This window comes from Musa acuminata, unplaced genomic scaffold (genome assembly GCF_036884655.1).
Source record: "Musa acuminata AAA Group cultivar baxijiao unplaced genomic scaffold, Cavendish_Baxijiao_AAA HiC_scaffold_370, whole genome shotgun sequence".
In the NCBI taxonomy this organism is placed as follows: Eukaryota; Viridiplantae; Streptophyta; class Magnoliopsida; order Zingiberales; family Musaceae; genus Musa; species Musa acuminata.
Window position 1 is genome coordinate 1 of NW_027020623.1, and position 7500 is coordinate 7500.

The window sequence follows — 7500 nt, forward strand, 5'->3', positions numbered from 1 at the left end:
AAAATCGATTTTACGTATAGACGCTTATGACCTCCCCCTCTATGCCGTGCGGTAATGATTCCTCTGGCATTACGACCTTTACTACAACGATGCTGTCCATAGATCAAATTATTTCGTGGATTGGATTTCACTTGACTGTTTACGGCTCCATTGCGTGTGCTCGGGGTAGAAGTTTTGTATAAATGTATCGCCGTGTTATTAAGTATTTTGCTTTAAGTTCTTTTCTCTATAAGAGGTGGAATAGAATAACCCGGTTGAAGCGTAATGATCATACGTCTGTAATGCATTGTATGTCCCATAATAGGTCCCATTCTTCTACCCTTTCCCGGGAGTCGATGACTATTCATAGCTATTACCTTGACACCAAAGAAGAGTTCGACCCAATGCTTTATTTCTGTCCTAGTTGATCCTGATTCGACATTAGAAGTATATTGATTGTTCCCCAATAACCGAATACTTTTTTCTGTAAATACTGCATATTTGATTCCATCCATAAATCCATTTTCTTCCCTATGAGTTCCAGTATCGATAAGAATTCTAGTTCTTACTGTTCATATGTTATGGTATGAATATAACATACCAATTCGTTATGTATGGATGATGAGATTCCATTGATACAGAGCCAATCCAATAGACTTATTGAACGTTCCCATTGGTGTGCATCCAGCAGGAATTGAACCTACGAATTTGCCAATTATGAGTTGGGCGCTTTAACCATTCAGCCATGGATGCTTAACAGAGATCATCGTATATCGTAAATAATATCGTAAATAAGTATATCGTATAAATAAGTATATCGTAAATAAGTATATCGTATAAATAAGTATATCGTAAATGTATAAATAAGTATATCGTAAATAAGTATATCGTATAAATAAGTATATCGTAAATGTATAAATAAGTATATCGTAAATAAGTATATCGTATAAATAAGTATATCGTAAATGTATAAATAAGTATATCGTAAATAAGTATATCGTATAAATAAGTATATCGTAAATGTATAAATAAGTATATCGTAAATAAGTATATCGTATAAATAACCAAATTCCAATTGAAATAAAATCTTTAGGAGGGATTTATGAGACGACATCAATTCAAATTCTGGATCGTCGAATTGAGAGAGATATTGAGAGAGATCAAGTTGAGAGAGATCAAGAATTCTCACTATTTCTTAGATTCGTGGATCAAATACATTTTTTTCCATCAAGAACGCTTTATGAAACTTTTTGACCCCCGAATTTGGAGTACCCTACTTTCACGTGATTCGCAGGGTTCAACAAGCAATCGATATTTCATGATCAAAGGTGTAATCAAAGGTGTAGTACTGCTTGTAGTAGCGGTCCTTATATCTCGTATTAACAATCGAAAGATGGTCGAAAGAAAAAATCTCTATTTGATGGAGCTTCTTCCTATACCTATGAATTCCATTGGACCCAGAAATGTGAATTCCATTGGACCCAGAAATGAGACATTGGAAGAATCTTTTCGGTCTTCCAATATCAATAGGTTGATTGTTTCGTTCCTGTATCTTCCAAAAGGGAAAAAGATTTCTGAGAGTTGTTTCATGGATCCGCAAGAGAGTACTTGGGTTCTCCCAATAAATAAAAAGTGTATCATGCCTGAATCTAACCGGAGTTCGCGGTGGTGGAGGAACCGGATCGGAAAAAAGAGGGATTCTAGTTGTAAGATATCTAATGAAACCGTAGCTGGAATTAATGAAACCGTAGCTGGAATTAAGATCTCATTCAAAGAGAAAGATAGCGAATATCTGGAGTTTCTTTTTTTATCCTATACGGATGATCCGATCCGCAAGGACCATGATTGGGAATTGTTTGATCGTCTTTCTCCGAGGAAGAAGCGAAACATAATCAACTTGAATTTGGGACAGCTATTCGAAATCTTAGGGAAAGACTTGATTTGTTATCTCATGTCTGCTTTTCGTGAAAAAAGACCAATTGAAGGGGAGGGTTTCTTCAAACAACAAGGAGCTGAGGCAACTATTCAATCAAATGATATTGAGCATGTTTCCCATCTCTTCTCGAGAAACAAGTGGGGTATTTCTTTGCAAAATTGTGTTCAATTTCATATGTGGCAATTCCGCCAAGATCTCTTCGTTAGTTGGGGGAAGAATCAGCACGAATCGGATTTTTTGAGGAACGTATCGAGAGAGAATTTGATTTGGTTAGACAATGTGTGGTTGGTAAACAAGGATCGGTTTTTTAGCAAGGTACGGAATGTATTGTCAAATATTCAATATGATTCCACAAGATCTATTTTCGTTCAAGTAAGGGATTCTAGCCAATTGAAAGGATCTTCTGATCAATCCATAGATCATTTCGATTCCATTAGAAATGAGGATTCAGAATATCCCACATTGATCGATCAAACAGACATTCAGCAACTAAAAGAAAGATCGATTCTTTGGGATCCTTCCTTTCTTCAAACGGAACGAACAGAGATAGAATCAGATCGATTCCCGAAATGCCTTTTTGGATCTTCCTCAATGTCCCGGCTATTCACGGAACGTGAGAAGCAGATGAATAATCATCTGCTTCCGGAAGAAATCGAAGAATTTCTTGGGAATCCTACAAGATCAATTCGTTCTTTTTTCTCTGACAGATGGTCAGAACTTCATCTGGGTTCGAATCCTATTGAGAGGTCCACTAGAGATCAGAAATTTTTGAAGAAAAAACAAGATGTTTCTTTTGTCCCTTCCAGGCGATTGGAAAATAAAGAAATGGTTGATATATTCAAGATAATTATGTATTTACAAAATACCGTCTCAATTCATCCTATTTCATCAGATCCGGGATGTGATATGGTTCCGAAGGATGAACCGGATATGGACAGTTCCAATAAGATTTCATTCTTGAACAAAAATCCATTTTTTGATTTATTTCATCTATTCCATGACCGGAACAAAAGGGGATACACGTTACACCACGATTTTGAATCAGAAGAGAGATTTCAAGAAATGGCAGATCTATTCACTCTATCAATAACCGAGCCGGATCTGGTGTATCATAGGGGATTTGCCTTTTCTATTGATTCCTACGGGTTGGATCAAAAAAAATTCTTGAATGAGGTATTCAACTCCAGAGATGAATCGAAAAAGAAATCTTTATTGGTTCTACCTCCTCTTTTTTATGAAGAGAATGAATCTTTTTATCGAAGGATCAGAAAAAAATCGGTCCGGATCTACTGCGGGAATGATTTGGAAGATCCAAAACTAAAAACAGCGGTATTTGCTAGCAACAACATAATGGAGGCAGTCAATCAATATAGATTGATCCGAAATCTGATTCAAATCCAATATAGCACCTATGGGTACATAAGAAATGTATCTAATCGATTCTTTTTAATGAATAGATCCGATCGCAACTTCGAATATGGAATTCAAAGGGATCAAATAGGAAATGATACTCTGAATCATATAACTATAATGAAATATACGATCAACCAACATTTATCGAATTTGAAAAAGAGTCAGAAGAAATGGTTTGATCCTCTTTTTTCTCGAACCGAGAGATCCATGAATCGGGATCCTGATGTATATAGATACAAATGGTCCAATGAGAGCAAGAATTTCCAGGAACATTTGGAACATTTCGTTTCTGAACAGAAGAACCGTTTTCAAGTAGTGTTCGATCGGTTACGTATTAATCAATATTCGATTGATTGGTCCGAGGCTATCGACAAACAAAATTTGTCTAAGTCACTTCGTTTCTTTTTGTCCAAGTCACTTCCCTTTTTGTCCAAGTCACTTCCCTTTTTGTCCAAGTCACTTCCCCTTTTCTTTGTGAGTATCGGGAATATCCCCATTCATAGGTCCGAGATCCACATCCGTGAATTGAAAGGTCCGAATGATCAACTCCGCAATCAGTTGTTAGAATCAATAGGTGTTCAAATCGTTCATTTGAATAAATTGAAACCCTTCTTATTGGATGATCATGATACTTCCCAAAGACCGGAATTCTTTATCAATGGAGGAACAACATTACCATTTTTGTTCAAAAAGATACCAGAGTGGATGATTGACTCATTCTATACTAGAAATAATCGCAGGAAATCCTTTGATAACACGGATTCCTATTTCTCAATGATATTCCATGATCGAGACAATTGGCTGAATCCCGTGAAACCATTTCATAGAAGTTCATTGATATCTTCTTTTTATAAAGCAAATCGACTTCGATTCTTGAATGATCCAAATCACTTCTGGTTCTATTGTAACAAAAGATTCCCTTTTTATGTGGAAAAGACCCGTATCAATAATTATGATCTTACATATGGACAATTCCTCACTACCTTGTTCATTCGCAACAAAATATTTTCTTCGTGCGTCGGTAAAAAAAAACATATTTTTTTGGAGAGAGAGACTATTTCACCAATCGAGTCACAGGTATCTAACATATTCATACCTAAAGATTTTCCACAAAGTGGTGACAAAACGTATAACTTGTACAAATCTTTCCGTTTTCCAATTCGATCCGAGCCATTCGTTCGTAGAGCTATTTACTCGATCGCAGACATTTCTGCAACACCTCTAACAGAGAAACAAAGAGTCAATTTTGGAAGAACTTATTGTCAGCCTCTTTCAGATATGAATCTATCTGATTCAGAAGGGAAGAACTTGCATCGGTATCTCAGTTTCAATTCAAACATGGGTTTGATTCACACTCCATGTTCTGAGAAATATTTACCATCCGGAAAGAGGAAAAAAAAACGGAGTCTTTCTCTAAAGAAATGCGTTGAGAAACGGCAGATGTATAGAACCTTTCAACGAGATAGTGCTTTTTCAAATCTCTCAAAATGGAATCTGTTCCAAACAAAATGGAATCCGTTCCAAACATATATGCCATGGTTCCTTACTTTGACAGAGTGCAAATATCTAAATTTCACCCTTTTAGATACTTTTTCAGACCCATTGTCGATACTAAGTAGCAGTCACAAATTTGTATCCATTTTTCATGATATTATGCATGGATCAGATATATCATGGCCAATTCCTCAGAAGATTCTTCCACAATGGACTCTGATAAGTGAGATTTTGAGTCTGATAAGTGAGATTTCGAGGGAGTGTTTACAGAATCTTCTTCTGTCCGAAGAAATGATTCATCGAAATAATGAGTCACCCGTTCCATTGATATGGACACATCTGAGATCAACAAATGCTCGGGAGTTGGAGTTCCTCTATTCAATCTTTTCCCTTCTTCTTGTTGCTGGATATCTCGTTCGTATACATCTTCTCTTTGTTTCCCAAGCCTCTAGTGAGTTACAGACAGAGTTAGAAAAGATCAAATCTTTGATGATTCCATCATACATGATTGAGTTGCGAAAACTTTTGGATGGGTATCCTACATCTGAACTGAATTCTTTCTGGTTAAAGAATCTCTTTCTAGTTGTTCTGAAACAATTAGGAGATTCTCTGGAAGAAATACGGGGTTTTGCTTTTGGTGGCAACATGCTATTGGTCGCTTGTGGGGTCAAATCAATACGTTCTAGGAAGAAATATTTGAATATCAATCTCATCGATCTCATAAGTATCATATCAAATCCCATCAATCTCATAAGTATCATACCAAATCCCATCAATCGAATCACTTTTTCGAGAAATACGAGACATCTAAGTCGTACAAGTAAAGAGATCCATTCATTGATAAGAAAAAGAAAAAAGGTGAACGGTGATTGGATTGATGAGAAAATAGAATCCTGGGTCGCGAACAGTGATTCGATTGATGATGAAGAAAGAGAATTCTTGGTTCAGTTCTCCACCTTAACGACAGAAAAAAGGATTGATCAAATTCTATTGAGTCTGACTCATAGTGATCATTTATCAAAGAATGACTCTGGTTATCAAATGATTGAACAACCGGGATCAATTTACTTACGATACTTAGTTGACAAGTATATAATGAATTATGAGTTCAATGGATCCTGTTTAGCAGAAAGACGGATATTCCTTGCTCATTATCAGACAATTACTTATTCACAAACCTCGTGTGGGGCTAATAGTTTTCATTTCCCATCTCATGGAAAACCCTTTTCGCTCCGCTTAGCCCTATCCCCTTCTAGGAGTATTTTAGTGATAGGTTCTATAGGAACTGGACGATCCTATTTGGTCAAATACCTAGCGACAAACCCCTATGTTCCTTTCATTACGGTATTTCCGAACAAGTTCCCGGATGACAAGCCTAAAGATTATTTTATTGATGATATCGATTTTGATGATAGTGATAGTGACGATATCGATATTGATGATAGTGACGATATCGATATTGATGATAGTGACGATATTGATGATGACCTTGATACGGAGCTGCTAACTATGTATATGACGCCGAAAATAGACCGATTTGATATCACCTTTCAATTCGAATTAGCAAAAGCAATGTCTCCTTGCATAATATGGATTCCAAACATTCATGATCTGTATATGAATGAGTCGAATTACTTATCCCTCGGTCTATTAGAGAACTATCTCTCCAGAGATTGTGAAAGATGTTCCACTAGAAATATTCTTGTTATTGCTTCGACTCATATTCCCCAAAAAGTGGATCCCGCTCTAATAGCTCCGAATAAATTAAATACATGCATTAAGATACGAAGGCTTCTTATTCCGCAACAACGAAAGCACTTTTTCATTCTTTCATATACTAGGGGATTTCACTTGGAAAAGAAAATGTTCCATACTAACGGATTGGGGTCCATAACCATGGGTTCCAATGTACGAGATCTTGTAGCACTTATCAATGAGGCCCTATCAATTAGTATTACACAGAAGAAATCAATTATAGAAACTAATACAATTAGATTAGCTCTTCATAGACAAACTTGGGATTTGCGATCCCAGGTAAGATCGGTTCAGGATCATGGGATCCTTTTCTATCAGATAGGAAGGGCTGTTGCACAAAATGTACTTCTAAGTAATTGCCCCATAGATCCTATATCTATCTATATGAAGAAGAGATCAGAAGGGGATTCTTATTTGTACAAATGGTACTTCGAACTTGGAACGAGCATGAAGAAATTAACGATACTTCTTTATCTTTTGAGTTGTTCTGCCGGATCGGTCGCTCAAGATCTTTGGTCTTCACCCGGACCTGATGAAAAAAATTGGATCACTTCTTATAGATTCGTTGAGAATGATTCTGATCTAGTTCATGGCCTATTAGAAGTAGAAGGCGCTCTGGTGGGACCCTCACGGACAGAAAAAGATTGCAGTCAGTTTGATAATAATCGAGTGACATTACTTCTTCGGTCCGAACAGTTAGATATGATGCAAAACAGATCTTGTTCTATCGTTGATCAGAGATTTCTATATGAAAAATACGAATCGGAGTTTGAAGAAGAGGAAGAGGTCGTCGACCTGCAACAGATAAAGGAGGATTTATTCAATCACATAGTTTGGGCTCCTAGAATATGGCGCCCTTGTGGCAAACTATGTGATTGTATTGAAAAGCCCACTTTTCTCTATCGGGCTCGGGGCAAGCGGAC